At 39.9% G+C, this 17,074-nt stretch overlaps 1 non-coding gene across 1 annotated transcript; it reads left to right on the forward strand.

Moving 5' to 3' along the window:
* Nucleotides 1-14,234: 14,234 nt before the first annotated feature.
* On the forward strand, nt 14,235-14,340 carry LOC118491831. The gene has a single exon (XR_004892276.1). It is a non-coding gene; the product is annotated as a small nucleolar RNA R71 (small nucleolar RNA).
* The last annotated feature ends 2,734 nt before the right edge of the window (nt 14,341-17,074 follow it).

Here is a 17,074-nt window from a genome sequence, read left to right on the forward strand (position 1 = left end):
TATATATTTTTTATTATTTAGTAACGGAAATTACATTTATTCAACCCGTGTAATACACATATTTTTAAAGATGTAACTTTTTTATTATTTGGTATATAAAATTACATTTATTCAACCCGTGTAATAAATGAGGTTTCTTAAAGATGTATTATTTTATTATTTGGTAAACAATATTACAGTTATTCAACTCGTGTTAAACAAGCGGTTTTAAAGATATAACTTTTGTATTTGTTATATAAAATTATATATTTATTCAACCCGTACAATATGGTTCTTATAGATATAACTTTTTTATTATTTAATATATAAAATTATATTTATTCAACCCGTGCAATAAAAGAGGTTTTAAAGATATATTGTTTTATTATTTAGTATATAAAATTCATTTATTCGACCCGTGTAATACACAGGGTTATAATCTAGTTACAAATATATAGGAAAATTCAAAGTCATCTATCACAAGATACATTATTTTAAATGTTTGTAAAAATAACAATTTAATTTATTTGTTAATAGCCTTTAGCATATTTAACAAGTTCGACACTTTTTAGACACTATATGAAACTAATTGTTTGTTTTTTTATAGAGTAAACTTCCGTTTTGCTCCCTGTGGTTTGGTCATTTTAACGGTTTTGTTCCAATAGTTTAAAAATTGCCATTTTCCTCCCTGATCTTTCGAGTTTGTCGCCAGTTTGCTCCTTAATCTTTCGAGTTTGTCGCCAGTTTCCTCCTTGATGGAGTTAGAGGCTGGGAGCAAAATGAAAATAAGTTAGAAAAATCAGGGAGGAAAATGACTATTTTTAAACTATTGGAGCAAAACCGTTAAAATGACTAAACCACGGGGAGCAAAACGAAAGTTTACTCTTTTTTATATTTCAGTTAACCTCTTAGATATAAAATATAGTTTCTACCAACATATTTTCAGATAATTTGTTTACGTTTTCTTCTCTGGTTTAGAGGATCAAGGATAATATACTAATATGTGTTGGTGAAAGTGTCAATGACGTAGTGGTGTAGTGGTTGGGGAAATACTTGGTGTACATTGTGATCCAGGTTTGACTCTCACTCTCTTCATTATTTCTGCGACATCCAGGTGAAGGACAAATACGGGTGACGCCGATTCGTCTAGGATGGGAGACGAGGTTTTACCGATTATTCCACTGTCGTGCCTTCAGGCAGGTGGAGGTCGGGTTTCCGCGCATCTGGGAGAGCCAAGAGGCTGGCGGCGGTCAAGTAGTTGACCTTGGTCATAGCGCCCGGTGTCACAATGGTTGTCACGTCGTTCCTTGTCGTTAAAAAAATGTATTGGTAAAAGTTTCAAAAATATTATATATAATATATACACTATTTATTAGTGAAAGTTTCAAAAATATATTTATTAATTATAATAATTATAATATGTATTAGTGGGATGGTCTCCACACTGGTACGACAACGAAGTTGATATAGTTTACGATACCAAATTTAACGAAATTTATGTCGGAATGTTGAGAAAAAAATTTAACACATCTTTATTCAATTTTTTTTTAAAAAGTTAACGAACGCAATTTATTACGAAAAAGATCAAACCAAATGAAAAGTAGTTGTGTTAATGTCACACCCCGATTTCCACGTGTATCACCGGTGGGCTCGGTAGGGGATTACCGTGACGTAGTTGGCAACAATATAGTCAAACCACACAATATATAAATGCACAGCGGAAGCATAAAGATAAATATATTTCAACTATCGAGTGTAATATCCAAGTATCACAATCGTCGAAATATAATCCACAAGGGATCAAAATAAGATAGAAAATAATTGTTCAACAGATATTGGCATCCCAAGCTTGCGAGAATCTAACGATGCTAAGGAGTGGCCAGCCTATTACGCGTAGAACCTGCATTAATCTTTTTGGGGAAAATACGTCAGTTTACACTGGTAAATACATTCAACCGACACTTTTGTAAGATATTTAATAAAATTGATTTGAATGCACAAGGCACAAACTCTTTATAACTTGGGATAATTTATAATTAAATCTTGTAAAAGAATTACATGTTCACTATGCGTTCGGTCGCCCGGGTCGTGCCGGGTTTAAGGTTAATAGACACGCCACAAAGCATAAAGCCGTGGCGGGAAAACCAACGGTTATACCTTTTATAATATAGACACATTACGGGTGTACGCCTACACCCGTGTGTCGGGGTCGTGGCCATTTCGTAAAATGATGCCAAGGATATCCGGGACATGGTCATTAAGCTCCCAAAGGCGTAAAGCCAACAAAACCAATTTTTAAACGGGTCACATCGAAATCACCCGACTACTAATGAGTTGGGGTCAATTGCCCGACCAAGCGGTATTTTAAATACCGTAACCCAAGCCCGTATAACGGAAAATAAGATAAAAGTATTTACCTGAGCAAGTAATATCCTTAATAAACAAATGCAAGTTTCTTTTACCGGTCTCCTATTCTGGAACGAAGGTTTAAACAACCTATTAGAATCCTAACGGGTCTTTCAATTTAGCCTTAGCTTAGACCGGTCAGTTTTAAAGGATATATACGATTTAGTCGCGTGAAAGGCGAAAACCGGGAATGGAATGTGGTTTGGACCCAACAAGTTTAAAGACTTGTTTTATATGGGTAATATAACCACAATCTGGATTTTGAGATCAAAACAATAAGGTTTGACCCGTTTCGGCTAGTTTATGTAAACTAGTTACATAAACCGAACCGTGCGCGCAAAAGGCGTAACGGGTAACTGCAAGAGTCCTACACAAGTTTCCTAATTTAATATGCTTTAAAGAGGTTGTGGTATCAGTAGGATACCTTCCATAATGCCCGTAACGAGTTTAAATCCATTATATGCCCCGTAGTGGTATTTTGGTTATTTTAAAGATTATAAAAGAGGTTTCTGAGTTCTACAGGAACTCTGAGTTTTCCGAACGGTTTATAAAGTCCAAAATACTCTATTTATTATTTAAAATCAATAGCAACTAGAATCGGGTCAAAATACCTTGTAGAACTCAAGTTATGTCCAAAAAGGGTATATTCGGTATTTACCGAACCGATGCCATAGCCGCAGGTTATGAGCAGGTTAAAAATGATTAAAAATCTTTAAGAATCTCAAAATATTATTTTACATCAGTATGTAAAAGGTTTGGTGTCGAAATTTGGGTTTAGATAGGCTTTACGCTAAATGCGCCTTTTTATTACTAAAGTTTCCGTAATTGCGCTATTTAGCATAACTCCTATTCTAGACCTTGGATTGACGTGAAATTTTAGGGACATATTTAGAAATCAGTAACTAAGGTTATTGTCCTTCCACATGTCCAAAATTCTCGTTTTAAAGTAAAAAGGGCGTTACGGTCAACTTTTAAGCATTTAACGAAAATGTGCTAAAGACTCGGACAAACAACGAACCGGTCACAGAGGGTTATACCATCATGTAACCTGGTCCTAAGAGAGTCCTAAGGCATATCTAAATCATATCATAACGGGTCAGAACTGAAGTCAAAGCAAAAGTCAAAGTTTTGCGACTTTCGGCTCCGAACCGGGTCAAAACAGTAAACGGTCGGATCAAACAAGCTTAGACTAGTTAATATATTTATTATCATGTTATACGAGTGTTAAAACTGGTTACACGCTGACGGGTAGTCCGTAGGACAACCCTTAAGTGGTATAAACGATATTAAAATCCTACATTTAATCGGGTAATTGTCTAGAATTAGATAACTACGGTTGTTTGTGTTTCAGGTACAAATGGAGCTTAAAGTGGAAGGAATACGGAGAATAAATGAAAAAAATAAATTAATGGAATTGAAGAATTAAGATGATGACATGATAGGGGATGAAATTACGAGAACATGGGCGAAAACGGCGAAGAAAACGGAGTTGAAACGAGAAAGTTATGCTGAAAACAAAATTGCATGCTGAAGCCTACCATAACTTACGATGGCTACCGTAATTTACGGTAGACCCTGAATTTTCCCATTTCCACCGTAATACAGTAGTGTTTCACCGTAACAACTTGAAGTCACACGCAAATTTAATCCCAATAACAACTATAGATAGCGGTAAAAGGGTATCGAACTCAGGGAGTATGTGGAAAGTGTGTTGATTTTCTAGCCTCGCGAATTAACTACAATTAACCTAATTTGCAGAAAATAAAGTTTAATGATTGGATTGTGTTTTAGAAAACTAAATTAAAAACTAATTGCAAATCAAATATTGGTTGTAAAACAGATTAGGAGAGAACAATGACCATTTTAGGATTCAGTTTCTTTAAACAATTGTGTGAAATTCCAACTAGAAAGAGTTACATAGACATAACTTGTGCATACATAATCGAAGTGATAAAAGGGAACAAAGTACTCGGATTATATGAACGCGAGGTTGTTTCCCGATGATCAATTAATCAATAACCAACCCTAGCCCTTCCCGTGATATCTCGATTGCCAACGGCACCAAGAACGTACGATTGAGATTATAAATTGAACTATCAATTAACAAGCTACAAACAATTATGCATACACCATGATATTCAAGCAACGCAAGTTATCATTCTAGAAATTCAGAAATAAACACACAAAAGTTCAATAGAAACCTTCACCTAAGATGATCACCGAGAGTTTTAGCCACGCATAACTTGGTGAATCATCATAACAAGTAGTTTAATGTTCATACAAATCAAAATCACAAACCGAATGTTAGCAATTGTTCCAAGCCAAGCCAAATCACTCAAAATCGCCCCTAGTGTCTCCAATAACCGACCAATGATAAGTGTATGTGAAAAGACACCCCCAAACTGCATAAATGATGGCAGTTACGATTTCAGCGTCACTTCCACCGTAACTTACGGCTCCACCGTAAGTTACGGTGGACATAAAAATGTTACGGTGCAAATTGTCTGTTTTACGGTGAGAACCAGGCCAAGATCAGGTCCACCGTAAATTACGGTAGGACCGTAATTTACGGTGACAACCTGAGTTTTGTGCTTTGTTTCATCCTTTGCTCCGCACATGACCCGTTCAACTTCAAACTTTCCAAAGCTGCATTTTTTCTTCACTTTAAGCCGCCAAACCGCACCTGAGACATAAGCAACAGTAGTTATCTAATTCGAGATAATTACACACTTAAATGAGGGATAAACTTATCTTTTAACATCATAAAGGGTTGTCCAATGGACCACCCGTCACATCCCCACACTTAAGCGTTGCTTGTCCCAAGCAACTCGTCAAATCAATTTCAATATAAGTGATCAATTTAAACCAAGCGAAAACATGTAATACTTTTACTAATCCCTTTTTTAACACCCAAAACAATACACCCCTCACTATGTCTCTCCTCTCGGTTACAAGTAAGCACTAGCAATATGAGCTAGACACACAAAGGCTAACGGGCGGTTGCAAAATTATAGGCTTGTACCTAAATCGATCCTTCTCTTAACAAGTGCCAAACATGAATGCAAATCAACGGGACTTTCAAGGTTGTAACGTGGCTAGGTGTATGGGTAGGAAATGGAATATATATGAAGTAGCGAAAATTTAACCCGGTCTTTTTATTACACAATAAAACAAACTAACAACTACCAATCTAAACTACTATGTACAAGACAACTAAACATCCTTTCTTTTTTTTTTTTTTCATTACTTTTTCTCTTTTTTTTTTTTCTTTTCTTTTCTGATTTTTCTGAATTTTTTTTCAAGCAAACAACCATGCACTAAAGCATCAACATATCTACATCATATTACTACAACTACTACTACTACACTAAAAGACCGGGTCAAATTGGGCAAATTTTTAGGTAAGTAGCTAGGGGTAACAAATGATAGGCTTTTAGGCACAAAATTGGGCAAATAAATGTCCAAACCCCCGCCCCTCTCGCAACCATGCTCATATATATAACTTATGAGGTCCAACCCCCCAAATCCCACACTCACACACACAAAAGACGAGGCTACCTAGATGCCCTTATCCTTTTCGCATTCATGTCTAACTAAGGACTCAAACCGCATTCAAGCACAAGTTCTAATGTACCCCCACCCGTAACCACTCTCATCAAAGATAAGCATTATTTATATACAAATGTGGCTTCAACTCTCACCAAGAATGAAAGGGTATCAAGGGTTGCCGGTGCATCACTTGGGGTTTATCTAGGGTGTTCAAATTCTCACAATATTTCACTTGATTCAAAATTTTTTAAAATCTTCAAAAAATTCCCCCCATCCCCACACTTGGGATACATTGACCCCAATGTATGGTTTTAGGAGGCTTTGATCACTCAAATTCATTCAACCTCAACAAAAAGCTTTTTCACTCAAACCCCAAATTTCTTTTTGGATTTTTTTTCATTTTATAAATTGTTTTTTTTAAACACATGACACCACCAACAAGCACCATCCCGCACTCAACATAACAATCATACACCACCCAACCGCCCAACCGTAAACAAAGCAAAATACACATATGCACAAACTATACAAAGGAGGAATACAACCTGACTAATAGTAGCGCGGTCCTGGAGGTCCAAAAATGGAAGACATCATGTCGTTCCATTCTCCAAATGCAAACGAGCCGCTACTACTCCCTCCTTGTTGTTGGGCTCCCTCTTGTTGCCTCGGGTCAATCCATTGTGAGTGGTGAAGCTGTGGAGTCGGATATGATACACTACCATCATGAGGCGGTAACGAGGCATAATCCACATGTTGTGGATCCACAACCACCGGCCTTCCGGCATGCCAATCTGCATGCATCCTTCTCTCTTGATCGTCGTAATACCGATTATTCGTTTCCACCTCTTGGGAATACGCAAAAGTGCGGTTCCACGCCTCACTACGATCAAAGTTTTGTTTCAAAGACCGCTCTATGCTTGCACTCATCATGGTATTTTGATCATACAACGTCCGCTCCGGACCCGACCACGTTTCAAAGACGGAAGCCGGAGGACGTTGGTTTGCTATCACTTCTTGCATGGTACCTTCATACGCCCACCCGGGCACATAAGATCGCTCCGTATAATCGTAGAAAGCACCACCAAAACCTCCACCATGACCCCCTTGCCCCACGTTCACATTCACACCACCTTGTGGTTGCTCAACATAATCTTCATCCCCACTTGGGATCTCCGCTTCACTCTCAGGTTCATCCTCTTCTCCCGGTAACAAATCTCTAGCATTCGCCTTAAGCGCTCTCCATCTTTGTCCTTCCGACTTAAGTTTATGATACCGCTCCAATTGTGTATACGTCCAACAATTCCCCAACTTATCCAACGTAAAAGGCTGATGCCTTTTTGTTGCTCCTCGATCTTCAGATGTTGTTGCCTTTTGTTGTTTCATCAACCCCGTGATTATTCGACAATACGGGATGATATCTCTTCCATATTTATTCCGGCAAATCCATAAGTGGTTCATGATCAGATAGCGTATCGGAAAACGCGGAGACCCATGCATTAGCGAATAGAGGACAGGTACCTCTGGGAACCTCACCTGCTCCTTGTCCCCCCTTCGTGGAATAACATTGAGAACACAGATTGCTAGAAACAATTTAGCTTCGATTTTTAAGTTCTTCCGATATAGAATACCACTGTATTTACCGGGTAGAAACAGTGCTGCCAACATATCATTCCATCGAACATGTTTCTCCGGTTTAACCAGGAGGTCATCAAGAGTCGGTATCATGTAATCACGGGCTGCAAGACTATCATATTTCCCAAGCTTCTTCAACGTGTCAAACGACATCTCCACCGGAATTCCATTCACAATACCCGTTAGCTTCATTTGCGATGGCCTGTCATATTGGTTAACCTTAAGAGTTGCCATCCACTCTTGAATTTAGGTCATAAACAGGTTGCTCCTATCTTTGTCAAAACATTTAAGCGCCGACTCCCAACCTAGAGCACGAAACTTATCAAACACACCAAACTGTTGGAATTCCACTTCCTGAACTTCCCTTTCACAAATAAAGGCCGCTGCCTTATTCTTCAGCTGATTCATTCTATCATGATACAATGTTGGCTGCCATTCCTCGAGTTGGTCTTCCAATGATCCCGAATCCCATATCGGCTTTTCAGTCGGGTCCAACTCCATCTCTTCCTCACTTTCACTTTCATCCACTCGGCCCAAATATTGTCTCTTTCTCGGTTGTTGTTCCGGTTGTTTACCCTTTCCTTTCGAAGACGAAGATGAACTAGCTCCGGTCTTTTCTTTTGTTCGTGCCATTCCTACACACATTAGAGTAAACAACACAACCAAACGAAACACAATTAGACTCTTTTCGCCAAAATATCCCCACACTTGCTTGTTACTATGGTTGTAGATGCTAGTGAACTACAAGTTTATAAATTTTTCAAAAATTTGGGCATGGTGTCTCTACAATGTAGAAATCCCCAAAAGTTCACTATTTTCATAACAATCCTACATCTACAACCATAATCATATTCAAGAACAAATAATAAGTCAAAACTATGCACAAGCAAGTGGGTATAACCAAATAACACTAAATAACCTTCATTCTCACAATGTATCATCACAATATAGTAAATAAACTTCCATACCTTGTTTGAAGATGTAAGAAACACAAATGAGGCAAAAACTTCAAAAAGCCCCAAAATTTCGAAACTAGGGTTTGAAGTTCGGACCCAAAATCTGCGTTTTCTCGTGAATCTCTTGACAAAATCAGAAACTACGTGAAAAATTAGTCAAGATAGACTCCGATTTCACTTAGTTTGGACAAGAATTGAGAAAGTTATGGAGAGTTGAAGGTTGGAGAAGAAGATGGATTTGTGGGTCTTGTGAAAGAGATGGAGATGGATGGTGATAGATAGAATGAAATTGTGTGGTTGGGGATGACTTCACGTGACCAGATGTTATAAATTTTAATTTTAATTTTTTTTATGTACATACCGAACCGGAACGAATCATTGACTCGCCAGGTCCACCATAACTTACGGTGGGACCGTAAATTACGGTGAGATCTGGCAATTTGTTTCTACCGTAAATCAGAAGACTTGCACCGTAAAGCCCACATATTTTTCACTTCCACCGTAAATTACGGTAATACCGTAAATTACGGTGGCTTCTGGGCAATTGCGATTTCAAGAAAATTGAACTTTTAAGTGTCATTTTTTTTATATTTTTCAGTTTTTTCGATTTTTTTATGTTTTTAAATTTTTTCAAAAACGTATAAAAATCACCCTACCCCCTCGAAAGTCCCGTGTTGTCCTCAACACAATGTTAGAGTAATTCGTGACCCGAATATCCCCACACTTGTTTCAAACATGGATTTCAAGAAAATACGGTAACTGTGCAACTATACAAAACAAACAAAACAAAACACTACTATTTACACTACCAAACCTGGGCCTCTCATGGTTGTTCCTCATCGACCGGGCGCAAAATGTAGCCCGCTTTATCCAGCTCCAAGTTATTGATGTCGTTCCCCTCCAAGTACGGCTTTAACCGGTGACCGTTCACCGTTTGTTGTTTCAATGTTTGCTCGTCTTGGATGTCTACATCACCAAACCTTCCAACTCTCCGAATGACATACGGGCCCATCCATTTGCTTTTAAGCTTGCCCGCGAACATCTTGAGTCTTGAGTTATACAACCAAACTTTTTGACCCACTTCGAACGTTTTCTTTCGCAATTTTGCATCATGCACCTTCTTGAGTTTATCTTTATAAGCCGATGCACATTCATACGCCTCGTCTCGAATCTCTTCTATCTCGCTTAATTGCAACTTCCTCAACTTCCCCGCCTCATCATAATCCGCGTTTACCGTCTTAATTGCCCAATGTGCCTGATGCGCTAGCTCCATTGGCAAATGACAACCTTTTCCATACACCATCCGGTAAGGCGTTGTGCCAATAGGAGTCTTGTAGGCCGTTCGGTATGCCCATAATGCATCGTCTAACTTACTCGACCAATCCTTCCTATCCGTTCTTACCGTCTTCATAAGAATCTCTTTGATTTGACGGTTGGACACTTCGACTTGTCCACTCGTTTGCGGATGGTAAGGTGTGGCAATTCGATGATTCACGCTATACCTCTTCAATAGTTTCCCAAAGTTGAAGTTCTTGAAATGCGAACCACCATCACTTATAATAACCCGCGGGATGCCAAAACGAGAGAAAATGTTGGATTGAACAAATTTACAAACAACCGAATGGTCGTTTGTTCGTGTTGCAATAGCTTCAATCCACTTCGAGACATAATCCACCGCCACCAAAATGTATAAGAAGCCATTCGAATTCGGGAAGGGACCCATAAAATCTATACCCCATACATCAAATATCTCGACAACCAAGATTGGTTGTAATGGCATCTCATCCCTCTTCGATATACTTCCCATTTTTTGACAATTTATGCAATTTCTAGCGAATTCACATGCATCCTTGAAAATGGTGGGCCAATAAAACCCACATGAAAGAACCCGATAACCTCTTTTGTGCCCACTAAAATGACCCCCACATGCGGACGAATGGGCATGGGTCAAAATTTCCAACACTTCTGTCTCGGGCACACACCTTCGTATAACTTGATCCGGTCCAATCTTGAAGAGATCCGGTTCATCCCAAATATATTGTTTCACTTGAACCATAAATTGTTGTCGGCGCTTCTTGGTCCAATGACTTGGGATGGCACCCGTGGCTAAGTAGTTGACATAGTGAGCATACCACGGTGCAACGAAGGTGGAAACGGCTAAGAGTTGCTCGTCGGGAAAACTTTCATTGATTTCACTAACATCATTGATTCCTTCCACCGGAATCCGAGACAAGTGATCCGCTATTACATTCTCACTTCCCTTTTTGTCTCGGATTTCTAGATCAAACTCTTGTAACAATAATACCCACCGAATCAAACGAGGCTTCACGTCCTTTTTCTCCATCAAATATCGGACCGCACTATGATCCGAATAAACCACCACCTTGCTCCCCAAATATACGAGTGAAACTTATCCAAAGCATATACCACTGCTAGTAATTCCTTCTCGGTTGTGGTATAATTAAGTTGCGCTTCGGATAGAGTTTTGCTTGCATAGTAGATAACCACCGGTTTCTTGTCAACCCGTTGACCCAAAACTGCACCAATAGTGGTGTCGCTTGCATCACACATTATCTCGAACGGCTTTGACCAATCTGGTGGTTGCAAGATAGGAGCCTTGACCAAGTATTCCTTCAAAACAGTGAAAGCTTGCATACACTCGTTAGTAAAATCAAATGGGACATCTTTTAATAACAAGTTGCATAAGGGTTTGGTGATAACACTAAAACCCTTTATGAAACGTCTATAAAATCCCGCGTGTCCCAAGAATGACCTTACACCCTTAACATTTTTCGGAGGTGGCAAAGATGATATTACCCGTATTTTTGCCTTATCCACCTCCATCCCCCTTTCAGAAATTACATGACCCAACACAATGCCCTCTTGCACCATGAAATGACTTTTCTCCCAACTTAGCACTAAGTTTTTCTCAACACATCTTTTTAACACTTTTTGTAATTCGTTGAGACAAGCATCAAAACTAGTGCCAAAAATGGAAAAGTCATCCATGAATACTTCGAGCGACTCTCCAACCATGTCCGAGAAAATACTCATCATACATCGTTGGAAAGTTGCCGGAGCATTGCACAAGCCAAATGGCATTCGCCGAAAAGCAAAAGTGCCATATGGGCAAGTGAAGGTGGTCTTGTGTTTGTCATCCGGGTGTATTGCGACTTGATTGTAACCCGAATACCCATCCAAAAAACAGTAGTATTTTTGACCCGATAATTTTTAATAATTTGTCCAATGAATGGTAGCGGGAAATGATCCTTAGAAGTGGCGGCATTCAATTTCCGGTAGTCAATACATACATGCCACCCGGTAACCGGTCGGGTGACAATTTGTTCACCACTTTCGTCTTTGGCTACTTGAATGCCGGCCTTCTTAGGCACAACTTGGGTGGGACTCACCCAAGCACTATCCGAAATCGGATAAATAATTCCCGCATCCAACCATTTAATTACCTCTTTTTTAACTACCTCCCGTAGGTTCGGATTCAATCGCCTTTGAGCTTCTCATGTCGGCTTTGCATCTTCGGTGGTAATGATCTTATGCATGACAATAGATGGACTAATTCCTTTGAGATCGGCAATCGTCCATCCGATAGCTCCCTTGTTCGCTTTCAGGACTTCCAACAATGCTTGCTCTTGTGCCAACTCCAAGTTAGAGGCAATAATGACCGGTAAAGTGTCATTATCCCCTAAAAATACATACTTCAAGTGGCTTGGCAAGTCTTTAAGCTCCAACTTCAGCGGTTCCTCTAATGTTGGTTTCGTACCCGAATCTATCTCCGCCGGTAGACCTTCAAATTGATGAGTCCATGGTGGTCTACCTTCTTTCAAAGCCATTGCATCTTGCTTTTCCTCTTCAACCCGGAGTGCATAAGCATGTACCTGTTCAGAAAACTCACACAGGCAAACATCCAAACCATCCTCCTCATACTCATGCGGGTTGCAACCGTCAACTATATCTGCCATGAAACACTCTTCAACACCATTAGCATTAGAATTGTTAGTAAAAACATTCAAACGCATTTTTCGATTCCCAAAAGTCATGTCGACCGTACCAAATCTACAATCGATCACGGCATGAGCGGTGCTCAAAAATGGCCGACCCAAAATTACGTTTTGTTGTTGTTTTGGGTCCGCGGACGAGTAGTCCAAGACTAGAAAGTCGACCGGCTAATAAAACTCATCAATTTTTACGATTACATTTTGAACCATACCCCGGGGTAGCTTATGAGACAAGTCGGCCAAAACAACCATTGTCTCCACCCTTGCTAACGGACCAAAATCATACTGGTCATATAAGCCCCCCGGTAAAATGCTCACCCCGGCTCCAAGATCTAGTAACGCCTTAGCCATTTGAAAATTACCAACTTGTATGTTAATCAATGGCGTGCCCGGATCTTGGAGCTTAGGAGGAAGCTCCCTCTTTAAAACTGCACTTACTTGCCCGGTTAAATCGACCCGCTTAGGCACTTTTTTCTTGTTTTGCCTTTTTTGCGTACATAGCTCTTTTAAAAATTTTGCCTAGCGGGTACTTGTTTTATTGCATCGAGAAGTGGTAGGTTAATTTTAACTTGTTTAAACATGTCCCACATTTCTTCTTTTTGGGGACCTCTCGATACAATAAAGTTTTTCTTTCCCGGGTCAAGTAAAGCCGAAGGAAAAGGGACTTGACTCGGTTCACCCTCAACTTTTTCATTCTTTTCATGTTCTTTATTTTCACCCACACCCGGTTTGTTAACATTTAATTCTTTTGGTTTTACCGGTGAAACATCGTCATCACTATCATTACCCGTGATGTCCTCAACTACCACCTCAACCAATTCGGGTGACAAATTAGCTTTAAACTCTTTCCCACTTCTTAAAACACTAACATGATGAACATTAACATTACCTTGTGATGTACCATGTGAAGGGTTTACCTTAGTGTCGCTAGGAAGTTGACCCTTGTTTTTCTTCAATTCAGCCACGTCGGTTGCTAATTGACCCATTTGGGTTGTTAGTGATTGGATGCTTTTGTCGCGAACCTCATCCTTTTGCATTCGAACTTCATCGAGTTGGTTCCGTTTTTGCATCTCCATTTGCATGCTCTTTAACATCTCCATCATCTCGTTTCCACCCGAAGACCCCCCTTGTTCTTGACCCGTTTGATATTGTTTTTGATAGCCTTGGTTGTTCCCGCCTTGGTATCCACCTTGGTTATTGTAAGGTTGGCGTGAACCAAAGTTACCTTGGCTACCTTGAAAGTTCGGGTTAGCTTGATTTGAAGGGTTCCCATACCAAAAGTTTGGGTGGTTCCTCAAACCGGGGTGGTAGGTATTAGAGTTCATGTTGTTGTAGTTTCTACCACCCCCTCCTTGACCTTGAACCACATGGACTTCTTCATATTGCCCCTCCACCATCCCTTGGCAATTTTCAGCCGCATGACCTATTTCATTACACAAAGCACAAACATCATAAATTTGGTTAGTAGTTTGAACATTACCATCATCTATGGCGTGCACTTGAGGTCGGGCAATGGCCGGTCGGGCTCTTCTTGATGCTTGAGCTTTCCTCTTTGATATAGTTGCCATGCTCTCCAAGAACTCCCAATCATTCGTTCTCATAATTTGTACCAAAAGTCCCACCGGTAATGGACATTAAATCACGCGCGTCTTCGGCACTCAACCCTTCGTGAAAGGCATTCATCAATTCCCACAATTCAATTCCATGGTGAGGGCAATTCTTTATCATCATATTGAATCGTTCAAATGCCTCATGGAACATTTCACCATGTTGTTGTTGGAAGCTTCTCAACCCCTTTCTTGCATCGTTGGTCTTTTGGGCGGTGTAAAACTCATCCAAGAAAGTTTGTTGCATCTCCCCCCATGTATATATGGATGCCGAAGGTAAAGTGTAGAACCATTTTTTCGCCTTATCTTCCAAAGAAAATTGGAATAATACCAATTTAATATCGTCGGCCGAGAACCCTTGGCTCCCAAGAGTGTTACAAATCGAGTCATAAGCCTCCAAATGAAAGTAAGGCTCCTCCGTTGCTAACCCCTTATATTTTGGTAGACTTTGCAAAGAGTTGGTCCTCACTTCAAATGTTATCCCTTGATCATTGTGAGGAATGACTACCGGTGAAGGGTTTTGAGTGATTACCGGCCTAAAATGTGCTTCGATGCCCCTCACATTTTCTCTAAGGTGCCTCCTTGGTACACCAAACCTACCTCTTGGAGGAATAGGACCCATTGGCCTTGGTACTTGCCCTTGTGGTGCGATTGGTTGTTGAAATTGTTGTTGTCGCATCGGTGGGCGTTGAGGTGGTCTTTGAAATTGTGGTTGTACATTTTGTGGCCGGACTTGTTGCAATGGGATAGGATGTTGCATTGGTGGCCCTTGTGGTCTTGGCCGAATGTGTTGTGGTATGAGTTGTTGTTGTTGTGGCATTCCACCGACACTTGCCATCCCTTGAGATTGACTTTGCACATATCCGAATTCTCCTTGATCACCATAACCCCCGTAAACATACCCATCCTCATCATAACCTTCAAACTCCTCAAATCCTTCATCATACCCATCTCCTTGAACTCCCGACGATTGCCTAAATGGAAGGGTTGAATATTGAAAACCCGCTTGGTTCGATGGTCTAAATGTTGAAGTAGCATGGACAATGGTCGAAATTGGTGCTATGGTATGGCTTGAATATGACGGACCCGCACCCAGAAAAAAATGGGACAGTGGTGGTATAGTAGTGGAAGGGTTAAAGGTAATGGTTGGTTCTTCTTGGGTAGTAATGGGTTGTGTAGTGTTGGTTGGTGTAGTGTCATGAGGTGGAGTAGGAATTGTAGTGGAATTTGGTATGGTTGTGTTTGGTGATGGTTGTGTGGAAGTAGGTATAAATGATGAGGTCGTTTGACCCGTTGTAGGTGGAATTTGTGAATCGGCCATGATGTTTCTTGGTGTAATTGGTGACGTGGGTGAACCAACGATTCGGTTTTCTCGTAATAAAACCCTGTTTTGCCTTAGCGTTCTTTCGATTTCCGGATCAAATGACAATGGTGACGCTTTGTGAGAGCCTCTAGTATGCATGCACCTGTAGGACCTGCACACTAAACACACCAGTGTAAACCCGAAAATAACAAAGCAAAACTAACAAACTGACACACGTTGCGCACTACTCCCCGGCAACGGCGCCAAAATTTGACGTGCTTGTCGTGGTACATGCAAATTTAATCCAATTACAACTAATTAGCTAGCGGTAAGTGGGTATCGAACACAGGGAGTTTGTGGAATATGTGCTATCTCGATGTGTGTCTAAATTAACTAAAGTAAACTAAATTGCAAGAAAAGTAAATTCGCTGATTTGGTTGTATGGTTTTAATTGTCTAAATTGAACTAAATTAGATTACAAATCAAAGTTAAGTTTTGTAACAGGATAAGAAGGTAGCGATCATCCCGAGTTTCAGGTTTTAAGTGACAATCAAGGTTTATGTTTAACTGGAAAGAACTACATAGACATAGCTCATGCAAGATCAATTGTTTGTGATGAAAGGGAACTAAGTACTCGGATTCCTAGAACGCGAGGTTGTTACCCGATGACCAATCAACATATATCCAACCCTAATCCCTCCCATGATATCTCGATTGCCAACGGCACCAAGAAAGTATGGTTTAGAACTATTATCTAACACACATTAACAATTTACAAACAATCATTCAAACACCATAATAAACTAAACAACACATGCAAAGTCTATTATTCCAGAAATTAAAGAACAAAACATAATTGTCACAAGTAAACCTTACATTCGGGATGATCACCAAGCAAACCTAGCCGCTCATAGTGTGGTGAATCATCATCACAATCAAACCTCTGTTCATTCGAATCCAAAACAAAGTCCTCATGTTTAGACCACTCAAGAACACAAGAAGATAGCCAAAAATCGCCGCTAAACTGCTCCAAAACCGTCCACCATGATTGGATTTGAAAAGACACAATAAAACATCATAAAATAGGGCAGTTACACTTTTCCTCGCTGACTCTACCGTAACTTACGGTAGCTACCGTAAGTTACGGTAGACTTCAAGTTGTTACGGTGAAACACTACTGTATTACGGTGGTGGAAATGGGAAAATTCAGGGTCTACCGTAAATTACGGTAGCCACCGTAAGTTATGGTAGGCTTCAGCATGCAATTTTGTTTTCAGCATAACTTTCTCGTTTCAACTCCGTTTTCTTCGCCGTTTTCACTCATGTTCTCGTAATTTCATCCCCTATCATGTCATCATCTTAATTCTTCAATTCCATTAATTTATTTTTTTCATTTATTCTCCGTATTCCTTCCACTTTAAGCTCCATTTGTACCTGAAACACAAACAACCGTAGTTATCTAATTCTAGACAATTACCCGATTAAATGTAGGATTTTAATATCGTTTATACCACTTAAGGGTTGTCCTACGGACTACCCGTCATATCCCCACCCTTAACCGTTGCTTGCTCCAAGCAACCCATCAAAAACCATTTTCAAATGCATAAGCGATCAACATAAATCAAGCAT

The sequence above is a fragment of the Helianthus annuus genome, chromosome 4, assembly GCF_002127325.2.
Source record: "Helianthus annuus cultivar XRQ/B chromosome 4, HanXRQr2.0-SUNRISE, whole genome shotgun sequence".
NCBI classification, from domain to species: domain Eukaryota; kingdom Viridiplantae; phylum Streptophyta; class Magnoliopsida; order Asterales; family Asteraceae; genus Helianthus; species Helianthus annuus.